The sequence below is a fragment of the Macaca fascicularis genome, chromosome 2, assembly GCF_037993035.2.
Source record: "Macaca fascicularis isolate 582-1 chromosome 2, T2T-MFA8v1.1".
NCBI lineage: Eukaryota > Metazoa > Chordata > Mammalia > Primates > Cercopithecidae > Macaca > Macaca fascicularis.
This window is the reverse complement of record NC_088376.1, coordinates 41,177,531-41,197,233: the sequence shown is the minus strand read 5'-3', so window position 1 is coordinate 41,197,233 and position 19,703 is coordinate 41,177,531. Positions and strand designations below refer to the sequence as shown.

At 49.1% G+C, this 19,703-nt stretch overlaps 1 protein-coding gene across 15 annotated transcripts in view; it reads right to left on the bottom strand.

The window, feature by feature from the left end:
* Positions 1–13,575, bottom strand: part of MRAS (muscle RAS oncogene homolog) — a 59,298-nt gene extending 45,723 nt beyond the window's left edge. For 5 of the 15 annotated variants that reach the window (XM_045386903.2, XM_074031128.1, XM_045386899.2 and 2 more), the window contains exon 1: positions 12,500–12,688. The gene's annotated coding sequence lies outside the window, so the exon portion shown is untranslated. Of the gene's footprint in view, positions 1–11,882; positions 12,080–12,234; positions 12,689–12,944 lie in introns of those variants that run through there. The other 10 variants (XM_074031129.1, XM_045386901.3, XM_065539983.2 and 7 more) reach the window with 4 other exon arrangements.
* Positions 13,576–19,703: the final 6,128 nt, after the last annotated feature.

The following is a 19,703-nucleotide window of genomic DNA, read 5'->3' as shown; positions in this document are numbered from 1 at the left end:
CTCCAAGGCCATCTCTCTGACCACAAAGCTCGGCATGCCCCTCCTCATCCGCCCTCAAATCTAGGAGCTGGGTGTTACTTCACGGTCACATTCCTCTGCTACAGTGGGACAGTGGACAGAGGGCCAGGCCTTGTCTTCTTTTTCTCTGGGCACCCCAGAGCCCTGGCACACCTTTCTGCTCAGAGACACTCCAACGTATCTGCTGTCTGCATTTCCAAATGCAGGAGTGATACTGGCAGCTGGCTGGGAGTCTGGCTTGGGTAGATAGCAGGGCAGAGGTGATGTGGGCACTATGCCATAGGCCACACAAGACCCAGAGGACTGCAGTGGCAGGCCTCGTGAAGGACATACCATGAGAGGAGTCCCACTGGACACCCGTGGGCACCAGCCCAGCAGGAGGAGTGCTGACGAGGGGTCCTTCCTTGCTGTCCAAATTCCCAAAGCACTGAGCCCTCACCAGCACCCAGGGTGTGGTCCCCTGACTGGCCCTGCCTTCTGAGCTGGGGATGCCACACCCGGCCCCCAGAGCACATCTAAGGTTGTTCCTTAACTCCTTAGCTGTTCCAGCCCAGAGCTGCTCATCTCATGGAATCATGGTGTTCCACCAGTCCCCTCTGGTATGCCCAGGAGAAGGGCAGGGTGGCGAAAGAGAGGGAAGGGAAGGCCCGGATCCCATGGCCAGGCATCCCTCTGCATCTTACAGTGCCCTGCCTGAGAGATGGATGCTTCCTGACTGATCCCCCATCTCAACTGCTTTGCCCTGCAGTAGCAGCAAGAGGGAATCAAGAACCAAACGGACATCCCAAAGTCACATGCCAGCAGAGGCTGTGTCAATAAGTGATAGAAGTGGGTAGGTACAGGCAACAGGGAGCAGTGGGGCCTGCGCAAACAGATGACTGACACCCCGCTCCAGCTGACTGCTGCAACATAATATCTGCAATGAGCTTGCCACATAGTCTAAATTTTTAAATTAGCCAGCAATCTGAGTCTATGCAAAAACTCAGATTTCTGGCTCTTTTATTATTTTAAATACTGGCCACTAATGAAAAAGTTTTACACATTGTATAACCCAAATAAATCAACACTCTGTACCCATTCTTCTTGAGCACATACACATCTGAGTGGTACGGCTGTTCCAAGGCAGACAACTCTTCGCACTGCCTTGGCTTGGCCTGGCTTTGGTGCGAGGAGGTGTGAGATCAAAGGAAATGATCTCACTGAAGAGAGCAGCCGCAGGGGTTACTTGGCCTGCAGGAGATGGGCCAGCCTGGCATTCTTCAGGGACAGGCACACAGCCCACCCCAGGAGTGTGCCAGAGCCCAGAGAGGTGGAGGCCAAAAAGGCACACGCAAAAAACGCCGCTGCTTCGCTTTGTTTTCATTATTTATATTTAAGATGTTAGACACCATTAATGAAGAATGTGAAATTGTTTATGTTGACCAAAAATGAGAAAGACATAGGGTCTAGGTTCTTCCTTGAGGTGGGGAGAGGCGATTCAATCTCCATTTTTAAAGAGTAACCAGACTGCAGAGAGACGGACTGAAGCCAAATAAAAGGGAAACTTCCTGAAAACGAGGCAGGCATGGCAATGAGTGTGGGATTTTCCTCTGCAAAGGTCTGTGAAGCAGACGCGGAGGAAGGAGGACTGGCCACCTAGCTTTGGAGTGGTGAACCAGGCTGGAGGTGGGTGTGATGGCTTCTCAGGGACCCTTCCAATTCCAGGGTTTTAAGCCCACTTAGCAGAAGGCTACTTTTCACATCTCCCTCCCCAAGCCCTAAATGACTGCTGCATTTTTTCTCCTCAGTATCCAGCCTGCTGCTCCATTCCTGCGGGGCAAGGCCTGTCCAAAGGTCGGTATTGGCTGGGGGGTTGAGGGAAGCTTCCCACCCCTCTGCTTTCTACATATAGCACTTTTATAAAAAGTCATGAATCAAAGCCCCTCTGCTAGCTGTATAACCTTGGCCTAATGAAAAACTTCTCTGTGCAAAACTATTGTTGGTGGGTGGTAGCAGCCACCAGCTGGAGGTGGAACCAGGCTGGGCCCTGTGGCCACGGATGGTCATTATCATGACCATTTATTAAGCCCTGACCACATGCTAAGCACCTTACATACACTTCCCTGACCCCCACTGCACCCCAGACTATATGAGATTACTATCAGGGTCTCCCAAAGCACCCAGCTGTCTGCCTTGACAGCATCTTGTATGCTGGCACTTAACTGCTTAGTTATTTACAAGATGTAAACATGTAATGCATCTTCCCCACTAGACCGTCGCCTCCATGTGGGCAGGGCCCACCCTCTGTTCTCCTCACTGTATCTCCAGTGCCCAGCACATATCTGGCACAGAGAAAGTACTCAATAAATACTGTTAATCTACATCATCTCCAGTCCTTATGTTACAAAATGTTCTAACAGGAAAGGGAAAAAATTAACACCTGGCTTTGCCCTGATCAAGTTAGGAGAGGACTGACTTGCTCTGGCTAGTAATAATGATAGCTTAATCATCCCAGCGTTTCTGCTGGTTCTTACTGTAGGCAAAGGTAGAGGTCTAGAGTGTCTAATTCTTTCTTAGATGAGTTATTTAAAGGCCTATATATATATATATATATATATTTTTTTTTTTTTTTTTTTTTTTTGAGACAGAGTCTCACTCTGTCACCCAGGCTGGAGTGCAGTGGTGCGATCTTGGCTCACTGCAAGCTCCGCCTCCTGGGTTCACGCCATTCTCCTGCCTCAGCCTCCTGAGTAGCTGGGACTACAGGTGCCCACCACCACGCCCAGCTAATTTTCTGTATTTTTAGTAGAGACGGGGTTTCATCATGTTGGCCAAGATGGTCTCGATCTCCTGACCTCATGATCCACCCGCCTTGGCCTCCGAAGTGCTGGGATTACAGGTGTGAGCCACCGCGCCCGGCCCATGTTTTTTTTTTTTTTTTTTTTTTTTTTTTTGAGACAGAGTCTTGTTCTGTCGCCCAGGCTGGAGTGCAGTGGCGCGATCTTGAATCAGTGCAGCCTCTGCCTCCTGGATTCAAGCGACTCTCCTGCCTCAGCCTTCCAAGTAGCTGGTACTACAGGCGCCCGCCACCACGCCTGGCTAATTTTTGTATTTTTTTAGTAGAGACGGGGTTTCACCATGTTGGCCAGGCTGGTTTCGAACTCCTGACCTCAAGTGATCCACCCACCTCAGCCTCCCAAAGTGTTGGGATTACAGGTGTGAGCCACCATGCCCAGGCCCCTTCACATCTGACAAGGGCAGCCCACAGTCTAGACTAAGACAGATTGTAATCTTTGTTCTGCAATCAAAAGTAATGAAAATTTGGAGTTTTCAGAAGGTCTGGGGAAAAGTGTCCAGGAAAGTTGGCCCCTAGAAAATAGCAGAAAACTAGGTTTGAGGAGACAGTCACAGAGACAGTCTCCAAGGGTGTGATGAAGAAGGGAAGGATGTCTGACATTCATTTTTAACTTCTGCCCTGATCTGGGCTGCAGAAAACCCCCTTTCTTAAAAGCCCTTGGTGAATGCCTGTGATATACAATAACAGTGGCTTAGCAGACGAAGAAGCCAACCTTACTGTATGCACATGGGGCAAAGGGGAGTGGAGGCCAGGCGGCCAGTGGGCATGGCCCATACCCTGAAATCTTCAGAAATGCTGCAAATTAGGAGGGTTTTCATCAATACTTGGGCAATTTTTAAAGAAAATAAATGATACCCTCAGAGAATTTCTATGAGGAGAAGATCCTTTGGAAGAATTAAGAAATACTGGGGGATGCAGCTGTCCATTTCCACATGTCAGGTGAGAGCCCGACCCAGTATGACTGGACTAGAGAAGAAAGGCCAGAGTGTGGCTGGGACGTCCTCCCATTACAGACATGGAAGAGGAGGCTACAGAGGCGGAGAGTCACACAGACAAGTAGTGGGGCAGAAATTGGAGCAGAGGGTTCCTTCAGGAAGGGAGGACTGAAAGTCACTGAGTCCCCAGGCTGCCAATTCTGCAGCCCAGCTGGGTGGCCTCAGACCCCTCCCTGCCTGAACACCAGGCACTGCCAGAGGCCCCGCCTGGGGCAAGAGCGGCCCCACTTTCTCCTTCCACACAAAGGGGCTCTCCCAGTCCTGCCATCTTTCCTATTTACCCACCCCAACCCTAAATAGAAAAAGTTCTTGTTAAATGCTCTATTAGAATGGTTATGTTGTTGAAGTGCCAAGTGACCTGCTCCTCCTGCTCCCCGCTTTCCATCCCTCCAGCCATCCCCAGTTGGGAGTCCAGAAATAAAACAAAGGCTTTGTTTCTTTATTTTGATTTCCTCCTAAAATCTCAAACATGCAGGAAACACCCACCCAGCCCCAGATTAGTGGATCAGGCAGCTGTCCACTGCGGGGGGGTGGGATGGGGTCAGTGAGTGGGGGTGGATGGGAAGGCTGTGATGCCAGCTGGCCTTAATTGCTGGGGAGTGCCAGGGCACCTGGCCTCTCCTGGGCTGGACTTCCTCAGCGGGAGTGTGAGACAGACTAGGACTTCCAGCTCTGCCCCAGGAACCTCAACCTGAGGAATGTGGGTGGGGAGGGAAGACTAAGGAGGCATAGCTCATAGAAGTTTTTAAAAATATATGCCCCCAAGGCTTTGGGACAGTGATCCCACCCTCCTTCCGTCATCTCTGGTTATAATAAAGCAGACACTGAAAGAAGACCATGATAGACTGGTGAGAGCGGTGTTGGCCAAGAAAGACGGCTTTGCCTGTCTCCTCCTCGAGCCTCCATTTCCAATGGAGTGAAAATATAAAGAGATAAATTTGTGGGTTATCTAAAAAGGGAGAATTTTCAAGAAGGCATGTTGAAATACTAAAGGATTAGGAAAAAAAAAGCTAAACTGAACTAAAATTAATTTTGCTTTTGAAATGAATACATAACGCTTTTGAGGGGCAAAAATCTGTCGCCAACACCCCCCATAAATGGTCAGCTCCTAAAGGGGTAGGGGAGTCTCCTGAATCCACTATACTCCAGAGATCTCCCCACAGATCCACATGCCCACAAATACTTTTACATTTAATCTGTGTACTCGGTATACTAGGGCCAGCCTAATATACAGTACGCCAAGTAGTTTCTTTTTAAACCCAAACTTGTCTTTAAAAAGGTATGCCTGTAAGTATAACACATACGTGGATTTCCGTATAATCACATAGGCAGTGGTTGTAGAATATGTTCAACTGCCTTCACTGGTATGGCTTCTACTGCAAGATAAGCCCCAGTAAAGCAGGGCCTTCTGAGGTCTCTCAGCACCCAGCCTTTGCTGGGTTTTGCAGCATCTCCATCAGAATGAGGGAAAAGGATCTGGTGGTGCTATTCTTTTTTATTTTTATTTTTTGAGACAGTCTCTGTGTCGCCAGGCTGAAGCACAGTGGTGCGATCTCGGCTCACTGCAACCTCCGCCTCCTGGGTTCAAGCGATTCTCCTGCCTCGGCCTCTGGAGGAGCTCAGACTACAGATGCCCGCCACCATGCCCAGCTAAGTTTTATATTTTTAGTAGAGACGGGGTTTCACCATGTTGGCCAGGTTGGTCTCGAGCTCCTGACCACAAGTGATCCTCCTGCCTCAGTCTCCCAAAGTGTTGAAATTACAGGCATGAGCCACTGCATCCAGCCTGGTGGTGTTATTCCTTAAGGGCAACTCAGGGAAGGAAAATGTTTCCAGACATTCTCAGCACTTAATGAAGAGGACTTGGGGTCCCCCATGGGTCCCCACTTTCTGTTATGAAACCAGATGAAATCTTGGTCTCCAATAGGAACTGACAAGAATCTGCCCTGGATAAGGAAGCCTTTCCAGAAATTTTTGAATCTTTCTGCACAGCTTTAAAAAGCAGTGCTTTACTCACTGTTCTAACTCATGGCAAACTACATGCAAACAGGATAACATCAGGCGTTAGCTCAGGAGTCAATCGGTGGGTGGAAAGGAGAAGGCTGCAAACAGTTGGGTGAGAAGCTGCGTCCTGTCGTCATGGACAGCTTCTATCTGCAGCTGCAGGGCTGGCTCTGCCGCCTTGCTCCTGCTTGGCAGAGAGAAGGACCCAGTACCCGGTACCTGTTTTTTTCTGTGAAAGCTGCAGGAAGGGAAAACTGTGAAGTTATGGATTAGAAAGTAAGCCATCATACTTTAGTTTCCTTCTCTTAAAGTAATCCTATACTTTAGAATATAAAATGTATTTTGTGTCCAGGTGTGGGGGCTCATGCCTATAATCCCAGCACTTTGGGAGGTTGAGGTGGGAGGATCGCTTGAGGCCAGGAGTTCGAGATGAACCTAAACAACAAAGGGAGATCCCATCTCTACAAAAACAATTTTAAAAAATTAGATGGGCACGGTGGCACACACCTATAGTCTCAGCTACTCAGGAGGCTGAGGCAGGAGGATGGCTTGAGCCCAGGAGTTCGAGGCTGTGATAAGCTATGATTGCTCCACCACACTCCAACCTAAGGAACAGAGTAAGACCTCACTGCTAACAACAACAAAAAGTATTTTGTTATCATTCTCATATAATTATAAAAAGAGAATTATGTTTTCTCTATCTTCCAAATATACAAACCTACCATTAATATTACGGTTCAGTTTAGGCAGCTATGACTAAACCATGCTCTGCAGCCTGGCTAAACCCACAACAGTCAAGGCAGGTGTTTGTGAGGGTAGATGAACTTCTCTGAAAAAGGTCACAGCCAAAAAAACACACACTCTCCCCAGAGTGGCTTCTCCCCAGTGTGGTCAGAAGCAGCAAAAGGCTCTTCAGTCAACAACTTCCAGGGAGGCCCACTGGCATCAACTGAGGACATGAAGCCCCCAGAGAGAACCAATACAGGAAAACTCAGGAGCAAGGCTCCCAAAAGCCCATTGCAGGCTGAGGATGGGCCCAAACCAGCCAGGGCAAAGGATGAGCGGTCTGGCTTTAAGTCCAGCCCTACTGTGAAAAGGATCAGGTACAGACAAAATGGTCACATCTGTTCATTTTGGGTAATGGGTACATGGTATTTGTTATACTATCCTCTACACTTCCCTTTTTCAAAATTAAAAAAATAAAGTACACAAATGATTTAGGGGTTCATTTGTGACTGTGAGATTAGTAGCAGTCAGGGAAGACTCCTGCCAGCTAGGCACCCACTGCCTCTCCCGCCAGCCAGCGTCTTCTGCACCTCCGCTGCCTCACCGCATCGTTGTGCACAGGCTGCTCCATCCCCGCTCCTCATGAGGCCTTTGCCCATCGCACTGATTATGTAGAGCCACACCTCCATGGGATAGGTCCCCGAAGCACCAGGAGAGAAGGGATCATGACATTTTTGGTCATCCACTGCTGGGAACAGCACGGTCTAACAGAAGGAGTGTGCGCTTCAGGAAGAGGACAGACCACGGTCAGATTCCTTCCTGACTCTGCTTCTCTCAGGTTATGACTGCAGGTGACCTACTTAACCTCCTTGAGCCTCGGCTTCCACATCTATAAAAGGTTAACTGCATCTAACAAAATCGTTGTGAGGCTTAGAGATAGCGAATATCAAGTATATAGTACAGGGTCCAGCCCACAAGTCTTTGCTGAATGAAAGATGGATGGAGAGATGGATCAATTAATGGATGGATGGGTGGGTGGGTGGGTGGCTGGAAGGATGGAGGGAAGAAAGGACAGACATACAGAGGGGCTGTTTTTAAACCATGACATTTGAAGAGCAGTTGAAGGAAGTAAAGCTGCTCACGCTGGAGAAAAGCAGGACTGTCAAAGGTTCATGTGGGACAGGTTAAGGAAGAAGGGAAAGAACTTCCCAAGAATGAGAGAATCCCCAAAAGCAGTGGACTGACTCAAAGGGTAGCAAACATTGTGTCTCTAGAAGGGTCCGGGTGAAGTCAAAGACACACCCCTAATGGGCTGTCAAGGAGGGAAGGACTCCCCTTGTTGAAAGTTTCTCAGCCTTTCCTCAAGGGCTCACTTTCCCATTTGGGTCATATTTGTCTACTATTGCACTATAACTAGCTTAATCTGAAAACCACCATACTTTAAAATTTTTTATCATATTTTTTTACTTAAAATACTTCTTTAGCCTTAATCTGAGCAAAATATCCATTTAAAAAACCCCCGGTTTGTTGTGATGCCTGTGTTTGCATAATACATTGAAATAAACCAGTATATAACTATCAAAATGACAGATCATCATCCTCGCCACTATGAGAAATGTGCTCTACGGGGTGTGACTTGACTTAATACACTCAGGGGGCTCCTTCTGGGTCTAGGATTCTGTCCTCTGAAGGTTGCTTGAATCCTGGTAATGCTCTTCATTCTTCCAGCCCTTTCTGGCCTCCCAAGCGTATTTTCATGTGTATATTTTATCTAATCCCTATGACAACACTGAGGGCTGGGCAGAGAAGTCACAGATGGAGCCTGGGCCCAGGCAGCACAGGACCCAAACATGGCCCTATAGATGGTCACAGAGGCCAGAACCAGAGCTCCCAACTCTCCACCCACCCTCCTTTGTTTGGCCATTACAAGCTGCACAGCCAAATTCATTCTTGGTGCTCTCCAAAATCTTACTAGCAATACAACCTATATATAAATCATATTGTTTTATCCATCAAGGTAGCCTGATGCCAGGACTATACCCCTCTGAGACTCAGAAAATCACCTCAGCAACCGGTGATGACCCACATTGTCATGCAGCGGGGCCCACCTAGTGAAGCTACCAAGAATATGAAGGACAATGATAGCGACATTAAGAAGCAAAATATAAAAAATACATTTTTATATGTAATATATAGCCAAAAAATCAAATAATATGAATTGGGATAGAATATAACAAATATTTTTTAATATAACAACAAGAAAAAGAAGCAAAATACACATTGCTGCTTCATGACTCCTACAAGAGGAAGGCCTGCAGAAAGCTGTCTGAGATCATGCTGGCCAGCTAAATGGCCCTAGGGGCTCAGTCGTGGGAGCCAGGACAAGGAGGGCCAAGGTGGAGTCTCTGGGAATAGGTAGAACCAACTGCATCACACACGTAGTGGGAATGCTACCTAGAGAACAACAGGTGGTGCACCACTGAATGTGTGGTGACTGCAATGTGGTCTCCACCTCAGCCTGAACCTCATCACCCCTGCTGAAGCACCAGGCAGCACCAGCACTGCCCTCTTGGTCAGACCCACCGACTGACTGCACAGACTTCAACTCACAGGCTAGGCAATGAGAACTGTCCCACTTTGTTTGTACTCTTGGCCCCCATCTCTGCCCTCTCAGACTGCACTGGAGCGGCATGCTGACTTGGCTGCACAATGGGCTTACAGAATAGGTCTGCCATGAACATTAGAGAAGTCACGTGCCTTTAGACCAGCGACGGCTAAGCTGGGATCCGGGGCTGGTTTTCAGAGATCCATGAATCCCCTGAATTATATGTCCAGCTTTGTACATCAACGTTCCCCGGGCTTCTCATCAGCATATTAAAAAGACTATGACTCAAGAAGACAAAAGCTATTACCCTGAACTCCAGACCCTCAGTCTTTGTGGCTACCTGTCCCACGCAGGAATTGCTGGAAATGGTACTGATAGCCCATTCCTGTGTACAGAGACCTTACAAGAGCAGAGAGCATCTTGGGGAGATCTGAGCTCTGCTTAATCTTACTGTTATTTGGGTTTTGTTACTTGTTGCCAAAAGCATCCCCATTGATTCAGTACTAGAGGGCTCAGAGGCACGATCTACGACTTATCAGGGCTGGCAGGGACTCAGAGTCCAGCAACAAAATTCCTCTTAAAGCTTGAATTCTCTGCTCAGTCCCTAGACAATAGGTACTTGCCAGGTGTCCCAGGTCTCAGGGAACTCCTCCAGCTCCTTTCTTTTTCCCATCTCCAGATAAAGGTGACTGTACCTTCTATGTCTGCCCAGGGCCTGGCAGGTACAGAGCCTCTGGAACTCAATGCACATCCTCTGGACACTTGAGAACATTCCAGCATTGCACAAAAATGCATTCCCATTCAGTTCACATGAGTATGCTTGTACAAACTACACAACGCTCATGAGCAGCTATGTTTTTCAATTGCTTTCAGGGAGACACGCTCTGTTTGGGGGCATTTCATTGGCAGAACAGATTACAATGATTAAATCAGATGTGAAATATATTATGGAAGCCACATTTCCTGAGAACTCACTAGATCCAGGAGGCTGGTCAACATGTGATTCTGACTGAGGTTAGGACCAGTCATCCCAGGAGCCTAATTTATCAGAGGCCAATAGTCATTCCTTGTTCCAGGTGGTCACTAGAGCTCAGGAACCAAACCGACCCCAAGGGTAACTGACTTGTCACTTTTTTTTTTTTCTTTTTTTGAGGTAGAGTCTTGCTCTGTCACCCAGGCTGGAGTGCAGTGGCGTGATCATGGCTCACTGCAACCTCTGCCTTCTGGGCTTAAGCAATCCTCCTGCCTCAGCCTCCCGAGTAGTTAAGACTACAGGCGCATGCCCCCACGCCCAGCTAATTTTTGTAGAGACAGAGTTTTACCATGTTGCCCTGGCTGGACTTGTCACTTTATAAGTAGCTCAGAAGAACTGAGTGTGAAATACCAGTGGCTAGAGCTAATAATAACATAAAAAAACCTGTCACAAAATGTCTTATGTAGGTGAAAAGAGAGGTGTAAATTAGCAACTGTCTTATAAGGAGTGAAGCTGACAGCCCTGGAGACAATCACTTGCCTCACCAGAGGGCCTTGAGTACCGCCTACCCTCTCCCCCGCACCGACCCCCCCCCAACTTTAGGAAATGCTGAGCTCACATCTGGGGGGTCAGTTTCCACCAGAGCACGAGGCTTGCCCAACACCTCCCTCCCCAGAGGCTGGCAGACCTCAAAAACCCCAGAGCATGAAAGCCCCATGCCTCCCACACTGGCAGAAAAAGGACAAATTACACCATAAACTACACAGAGAAGCTAACTGGCGGCTGGGCAGTGTGAACAGACCTAAGGGTGAAAACCATTGCCCGAAACATTTTCAGCCCCAGTCAGCAGGGACATGTGATTTACAGGAAATTAGGAGGTTTACAAAATGTTAGCAGCTCAAGTTTCTTCCCCAGGAAAAGAAGCAGGAGAAGCTCTAAGAACTGTATCCGAGAAAGTGCTTTGTTCACTGCTAAGCTTCTGACACGAGTCAGTTATTAATACCCACAGCTCACTGCCTCACACTTCAACCCACCAATGAATGTCTATAGTGAATAATTATAAAACAATATATTACAAAACTCTAACACAGGCTGCACCAGAGCCTTCCCAAGCCCAGACAGCCACGTGGCCAAAAGCATGGACTTAAGATATCATCTTGGGCAAGCTGTTGGCTCTTTTTCACCCCAGTTCCCTCATCCTTTATAATAAACAAAATCTTTCTGGAGGTGTCTTGTCAAATGATGAGCACATCCACTTCAAGTGCCGGTCTTTGTAAGTCCTGTTGGTTGTTGTTTTTACAGTGGAGTTTCAGAGCTCTTAAAGTCATATCTCCATCTTACTCCTGCTGCCAGACAAACCTCTGAAGCCACGATTCCGAGCCGTGTCAGCCACCCTCTCTGATCAGGTCCAGGACAGAGTGAGTCCTGGAGGAGCAAGGCCAGGGAGGTTCCATACCATCACCGGCCACTGGGGAGTAGGGGCAATGGCAGAGCTCTATGATCAAGGCCCCAGTGGCCTTGACGGACTTTGTTCACCTCTCCAGACTCCGCTTTGCCCCAGGCCAGAACAGACCTCAGCTCTAGCCAGAGTCTAACTGGGTGTCCTGTGTCCATGCTGCGGTCAGACATCATCTCCTCTAGGGGGCCTTCTCTCACCTCCCACTCTGGAGTAGGGACCCCCAGGGGCTCCCACAACCCCTGGGCTTACCGGATCTCAGCACTTACCACCCTGGCTTGTCACTTTGTGCTCTTGTCTTCCCCGCAGGGCAGGACTGGCACCGTGTCTGATGCCCCAGCCAGGTTAGTTCAATGCATGAGCCCAGGCCCTAGTTGTGACCACAGCTCCAGCTCCCCAAACCTCCGGGAGCAGTGAAGGGTTGTTTATGAAGCAGTCTGCGTTTTATTATTCAGATGAATTTGTCAACTCCCTGGCGGATCCCTCCCCTCTTTAACGCCATCTTAAGGCGAGGGGGAGGGGGTAGATAAAGAGCCCCCCGCCCACTCCCCCGCCCCTTCATGCCACCCATCTACCCACCGGGTTCTCGCCCAGGCAGCCAAGGAACCCAAGTGTGATTACCATGAAAGGGTCTCTTTGAGCGGCGCGCAGGCCCTCCCCACTGGGGTCTTGGTCGTGGCCGATTTCCCGAACGCACACCGTTACGCGGGAGCCCGCGATGGGGGCAAAACGCCACGCACAGCCGGTCCCGGGGCGCACCCCGCGAGCGGAGAGCGCGGCCGAGCCCGGAGGGCGGCCACACCTCCCGCCCCGGAACAAAGCGACGGCCGGGGAGAGAGGCGGCGCGGCCGGGCCCCCTCCCCTCCAAGGCCTCCCGACCACTCACCGCGAGCTCCAGCCCCAGCTCGGCTACGGCACTCAGGCCGCCCCCTCCGAGCTTGCGCCGGTGAGGAGGCAGCGCCGCGCCCGCCGGGCCCCGCGGCCGCCGGACTGACGGCTCCCCGCCAGCCGGCCACTCCGGTCCGTCCCCGCCCCGGCGCCTCCTTAAAGCGACCGCGCCGCCAGCGTGCGCCCCGAGCGCCTAGCGCGCCGCGCATTCCTTATATTGTCACAGCGCCTGCTAAAAATAGAGCGCCGCGGCGGGCGCGCCAGTGGGGAGCCCGGGCCGGGTGCCTCGACCCTGTCGCCCCCCCGTGCACCCAGGCCCCCAGAACGCGCGCCCGCGAAGTCTAGCCCACCCGCGCCGAGTCCCCTGGGCCCGGCACCGCGCGCTAGAACGCCAGGGGCTGGGGTCGGCGCCGCCGCCTCTCCCAACGGCCCAGCGCACTTACCCGGGTCGGATCCGTGGCGCCCGGGAGCTGGCTTTAATGTGGACGCCAAATGGGAATTCGACCCGGCCTCTTTAAGAGCCTCTGCGCTCCAACCTTTAAATCTCCGCTCCGGCCGGGCCAACTTCTGAGCCTACGGACGCCTCCCCAGTCCTAGACGAACATCCGTCGCCACCTTAGCCGCATTCCCTTCGAATCCTGAGACGTCTTTCTTCCTTACCCTGCCCCAGCGCCTCTCCCCGCAGGCCTTCTTGGTGCACCGTTCCAGGGCCCAAACTTCGTTGGGATGGATGCGACGGGGACAGGCGACACTCGCGCACCATTTCATTGTTTCAGTTCCGCTAACTCCTCTCCAGCGGCGTCATTTTCCCCACGTTAAAAAAATAAAGATATAATTCAACACCATAAAATTCCACCTTTTGAAGTGTACAATTCAAGACGGGTGCGGTGGCTCACGCCTGTAATCCTAACACTTTGGGAGGTCGAGGCGGGTGAATCGCCTGAGGTCAGGAGTTCAAGACCAGCCTGGGCAACATGATGAAACCCCGTCTCTACTAAAAATACAAAAATCAACCCGGCACGGCGGCACGGGCTTGTAATCCCAGCTACTCGGGAGGCTAAGGCAGGAGAAATCACGTGAGCCCGGGAGGCAGAGGTTATAGTAAGCCGAGATTGCGCCACTGCACTCTAGCCTGGGCAACAAAGTGAGCAGCTGTCTTTAAAAAAAAAAAAAAAAGAAAGAAAGAAAGAAAGAAAAAGAAAAGAAAAGAAATAAGAAAGAAAAAGTGTACAATTCAGTGGTGTTTAGCATACTCACAAAGTTTTGCAACCATCACCATGAGCTAATTCCAGAACATTTTCACCACTTCCCACTCCCCCGCCCCTGCCGCCACAGAAAGAATGAAAGAACTACCTATTAGCAGTCATTCCTCATTCACCCCTTCCCCCCGCCCCCGCCGGGAACCACTAATCTACTTTCAATCTCTATGGTCCCTATTCAGGACATTTTCTATACATGGAATCATACAACATGTGGCCTTTTGTGACTAGCTTAGCTTCTTTCAGTAAACAATGTTTAATGATCTATTCATGTTGTAACATGTAGCAGTACTTCATTCCTTTTCATGACTGAATAATATTTCACTGTATGTCTATACCTTTTGTTTATCCCTGCATCACTTGATGGATATTTAGGTTTCTACTTTGAGGCTACTGTGAATAAAGCTGCTATGAATATTCATGTACAAGTCTTTGTATGAACATATGTTTTTCTTTCTCTTGGGTGTATACCTAAGAGTGGAATTGCTGGATCATATGTTAACTCTATGTTTAACTTTTGGGGGAACTGCCAAACTGTTTTCCAAAGTAGCTGCACCATTTTACATTCCCATCAACAACATATGAGGGTTCCAATATCTCCACTTCCTTGCAAACACTTGTAATTTGTGTGTCTTTTTTTATTATAGCCATCCTATTGGGGGCAAAGTGGCATCTCATTGTGATTTTGATTGTCAGCATCATTTCTGAGGACATTCTTTTTGTGGGTGGACCTCAATGACTTAGAACCAGCTTTACATGTCCAGGGAAACTTGGACACTCCCTTCTCAGGTTTGCCCCAGGCCTAAGGGAGCCTCACAGCGCTGCTGGCTCTGCTTGTCATGCTGAGGCTCTCAATCTCATGCAGGCTTCCACTGGCATCCCAGCCACCCATGCAGCCATTTGGTGAGAGTTGCTGTGCACCCCGTGCCTCCACTCCCACCTGCTGCTCCAAAGACCCTGTAGACCCCAAAAGTCCCCTGGGAAGGGGACAGCAGGTTGGGTGCCATCAAGAGTATGTCTCCTTGGCAGTAGGGAGTAAAAGACCTAGTTGGGGAGAAGGCTTGAGGGACAGTAGTTTACTTTGACTGGCTGGGTCTTGCCCTGGAACCTGACTCCCTCGATCCCTTCCATTTACCATAGAACTTGGGAAGGCGGGCAGGGATCTGTACATCCTGGTGGTCTGTCAGCCCCTCGTCGGCTCCCCATGTAAGACATATCTTCTCTTGGGCCCTGACTGGCACAGGACCCTGACCATGCCCTCAGCTTGAGCTGAGCCAACAACTACACAAGAGTCAAAGAGATGTGTTTGTACTGCTTTCATACATGTATCTGTAATAATACCTCTTCTCAGAAATGGAACTTAAACAGCTAATAGTCATACCCAGGTACCTGGGATTCTTTTTTTTTTTTTTTTTTTTTTTTGAGACAGTCTCGCTCTGTCACCCAGGCTCTAATGCAGTGGCACGATCATAGCATCATAGCTCACTGAAGCCTCGACCTCCCGGGCTCAAGAGATCTTCTTGCCTCAGCCTCCTGAGTAGCTGGGACTATAGGTGTGCACCACCACGCCTGGCTACTTTTTGTACTTTTTGTAGAGATGGGATATCACCATATTGCCGAGGCTGATCTCGAACTCCTGGGACTCAAGCAATCCACCTACCTGGGGCTCCCAAAGTGCTGGGATTACAAGTGTGAGACACTGCGCTTGACCTACCTGGGATTGCCTAATGGTGAGATTAAATCTTGCAGATTGTGATTGCGGATGGGCTGTTCCATTTGAGCTGCCTCCTTTGCTCTTTGAACCTTGAAATACAGTTGTGGCTCAGTTGCTGGCAAATGGGGGCTTAGAGAACAGAGCCACTGAACAGAAAAGCTTCATTCATCCAGTAAACACTGCCAGAGCATCTACCGAGTACCGGGCATTGGGACAGAGACCTGCCTTCAAACAAGCTGAATGCCAGCTGAGGAGCAAGAGTTGTGGAAGAGAGAAGCACAGGGCCTGTGGGAGACCAGAGGAAGGGCACCTAACCCAGTATGGGGAGGAGGCAAGTACCAAGGGAAGGACCTCTCTGAGAGCTGATGACTGAGCCACATCTGGAAGGACAAATAACAATTAGCTAGGGCTGAGTGTGGTGGCTCACACCTGTAACCCCAGCACTTTGGGAGGCCAAGGTGGGCAGATCACAAGGTCAGGAGTTCGAGTCCAGCCTGGCCAATATGGTGAAACCTCATGTCTACTAAAAATACAAAAATTAGCCAGGTGTGGTGGCAGGTACCTGTACTCCCAGCTACTAGGGAGACTGAGGCAGGAGAATCGCTTGAACCTGGGAGGTGAAGGTTGCAGTGAGCTGAGATCACACCACTGCACTCCAGCCTGGGGGACAGAATGAAATTCCATCTCAAAAAAAAAAAAAAAAAGGCTGAGAAGGGAAGGAGAAAACCTTATATGCTGAAGCATGATTGAGCAGAAATCTTTCCAAAGTCTCTGGCAGATGTGCCTGGCTGATCAGGTGTATTTGAGGCATGGCAGAAGGCCAGACTCCTAGCCAAAAACCCAGGCAGGGCTCAGGCCCAAATTTAATCCACAGAGGTCCAAGGTCAGTCACAGGGCCAGGAGCCAATTTCTGGCTGAAGTCGGAGCCACTGTACTGACCCAGAGCAGGACAAAGCAAACACACTTCACCCACTGCAACATGTCCTGCACTTGTCTCTCTGCCCTGAGGCTTGCTGACTGCCATGCCTCAGAGCTGATCCAAACTGGTGCCTAGTTCAGCAGCAAATGTGGGGGCCTTGGACCGTGGGGCTGGAAGTCAACCAGGTCACTGTGGCCCAGCCTTCCTCTAGAACTCCCAGCTTCAGGCCAGGCTTGGTGGCTCACACCTGTAATCCCGGCACTTTGGGAGGCCAAGGCAGGTGGATCACCTGAGATCAGGAGTTTGAGACCAGCCTGACCAACATGGTGAAACCCTGTCCCTACTAAAAATACAAAATTAGCCGGGCGTGGTGGCACATGCCTGTAATCCCAGCTACTTGGGAGGCTGAGGCAGGAGAATCACTTGAACCCAGGAGGCAGAGGTTGCAGTGGGCCAAGATCGCGCCATTGCACTCCAGCCTGGGCAATAAGAGTGAAACTCTGTCTCAAAAACAAACAAATGAACAAACAACAACAACAAAACTCCCAGCTTCAGTGTATTCCCTAAAGGTAAAATAAGCTGTGAGTTTCTGAGCACTCACAGTGTGCCTGACATAAGACATAGTGATGGGTCTGCCCGCCTCCCAGTGACCCTGTGCTGAAGGTCATCTGAGCCCTGTCTTAGATATAAAGAGACTGTGAGCCCAATCCCACACAGCCGGTAAACTAAGAGTCAGGCTTTTCTGACCACAAAGCCTACACTCTTCTCCCATGCCAGGTGGCCTTGATGGACAAGTATGTGTTTGGTGTTGGTGGAGCAGGGATAAGGTGAATAGGAGATGAGTGCTCATTCTAGTTACTGGGCCTGTGGCTGGAATTAGATCTTTTGGTGACCCTGAAGCACCAACCATGGGCTAGCAAAATAACCTTGCCTCCACCACCCATGCTTATTCATCCCCTCAGCTGACCCTTCTTCTGTGCCAAGTACAAGGCCTTTCTTCCCCTGCGCTGCCCATGATGTAATGCCAAGAACTTATACTCTGCTTTCGGAGTTTTCATGGACTTTACCAATCCAGGCCCAATTACTTCTCATCTTTACCCCTCCCTGCTACCCTGCTGTGATTTGAATGTCTCCTCCAAAACTCATGTTGAAATTAATTGCTAGAGGTGGAGCCTTTCAGAGGTGATTAATACCATTTTGTGGGAATGGGTAGTATCACAGGGAGTGGGTTCCTAACAGAAAAGATGAGTTTGGTCCAATTTTCTCTCTGTCTCACACTAGCTTCTGCCTTCTGCCATGGGAGGGCCCTCACCAGATGCCGGTGCCATGCTCTTCAACTCCCCAGCCTCCAGAATTGTGAGCCAAATAAATCTCTTTTCTTTGTAAATTACTCAGTCTGTGTTACTGTGTTATAGCAGCAGAGGGGTATGGACTAAAACATAGCCTTCCACACCTACCACCTCCTCCAGCCTCATTAGGAGCTAAGCTTCATAAACTTTTCTTCTCTGATACTTATAGTTCATTCCTCACACGGGCTTGCTCTTGCTATCTGGGGCCAGAAGAAAAGCTTCCAAACAATCTCCTTCCCATTAACTGCTAAACTTCTCCAAAAGTTGTCCAGACTCAGCTAATGTGTTGGTTTCTGATAATGTTTGTTTTTCTCCCCTTAGCTCTTATTCCGTTAAACTAAAGTCCAGCGGCTTTTAAACATTGTGGGCTCAATCCATAGGAAGAAATAGGTGTTACACTGCAAACCAGAACACACACACACACAAACACACATATGAAACAAAAGTTAATGCTAGCGTGACCTACTAAATCAATGTTTTGCCCCATTAATGGATTGTAACCTACAGTTTGAAAAACGTTGTTCCATTTTTTTGATACCCAGAGCCTCAGGATAGTGATAGTGCAGCAGAAATTTGTCAAGAAAAAAAAAAAAAAGTCAACTCTAAAATATTGAAACACACGCTAGAGACAACAGTTTAAAAAGAAAAGTTTTGAGTTTCAAAAGCCTAGGCGATTTCCTCTTCTAGGTAGGATTTAGTAGGTGTGGCAGGCTAACACTCCTACTGCAACAAAACGAGATGAGGCTCCCCAGCTGTTCCCTCATCCCCAGGGCATCTGTCAGTTTGGGGCACTCGCTAATGATCAAGTTTGCCTAGCAGGAGGACCTGTAATGGAGGAAAGGGAAACCAGCAAAGCTTTTAGTGGCCACAGGTGCTAGAATGACAAATTAGAACATGGGAGCTTTAAATACAAAACCATTTTTCTGCACCTGACATTTGCTGAGTTCTGCACCTAGGAATGCATCTAAAAGCAGAATAGGGCCAGATGCAGTGGACCATGCTTGTAATCCCAGCACTTTGGGAGGCCAGGGTGGGAGGATCACTTGTGCCCAGGAGTTCAAGACCAACCTGGGCAACAAAAGGAGACTCCATCTCTACAAAGAAAAAAATAAAACTTAGCCAGACGTAGTGGTGCGCACCTGTGGTCCTAGCTACTCGGGAGGCTGACATGAAAGAATCACTTGAGCTGGGGAGGTCAAGGCTTTAGTGAGCTCTGATTGCGCCACTGCACTCCAGCCTGGCCAACAGAGCAAGACCCTATTTCAAAAAAAAAAAAAAAAAAAAGGTTGAAATATTCTATAGTCCCACAGTGCTTAGAAAATGAAAGTTTCCCAAGAAGGAAGGGCCTTCCCCAAACACAGAGCCAGTTCCCACCTCAAGACATTGGCCAGATCTTGAAGCTCCATGGAGACAGAGTCTGGAAGCTGGACTGGGAACCTCTGAAAAGCAGAGCTGAATCTCCATAGTCTTTCATGGCTGAGGATCCAGAAACCTGCCAAGGCACTCACCCAAAATCCACATGTCAGGTATAGGGGCAAACCAGAGATGGACTTGAGATAGATAGATTCCAAAAACCAAAACCCAGTCTCAACCCACTTCAGTCCTTCACTGGACTGATGCGATCATTCCTTACTCCCATCTGCTTAACAGAAGAAAGAGGGAACACTGTGTGGCAAATTATATCATCTGGAGTCTCTATGCCTCTTATATATAATGTCTACATATAGTAAAAAATAAGTAGACTTGTGAAGAGGCATGAAAATATCATTGATAAGCAAGAGAAAAAAACAGACAATAGAAGAAGACACACAGATCATCCAGATGTTGTGGTTGGTAGACAAAGGCTTTAAAATAATTGCCTGTGGAGGAACTGGAGCTCTCACACATTGCAGGTAGAAGTATAAATTGGTATAGCCATGTATTGGTCAGGGTTTACTCAGGATACAGAAACCACACAATAA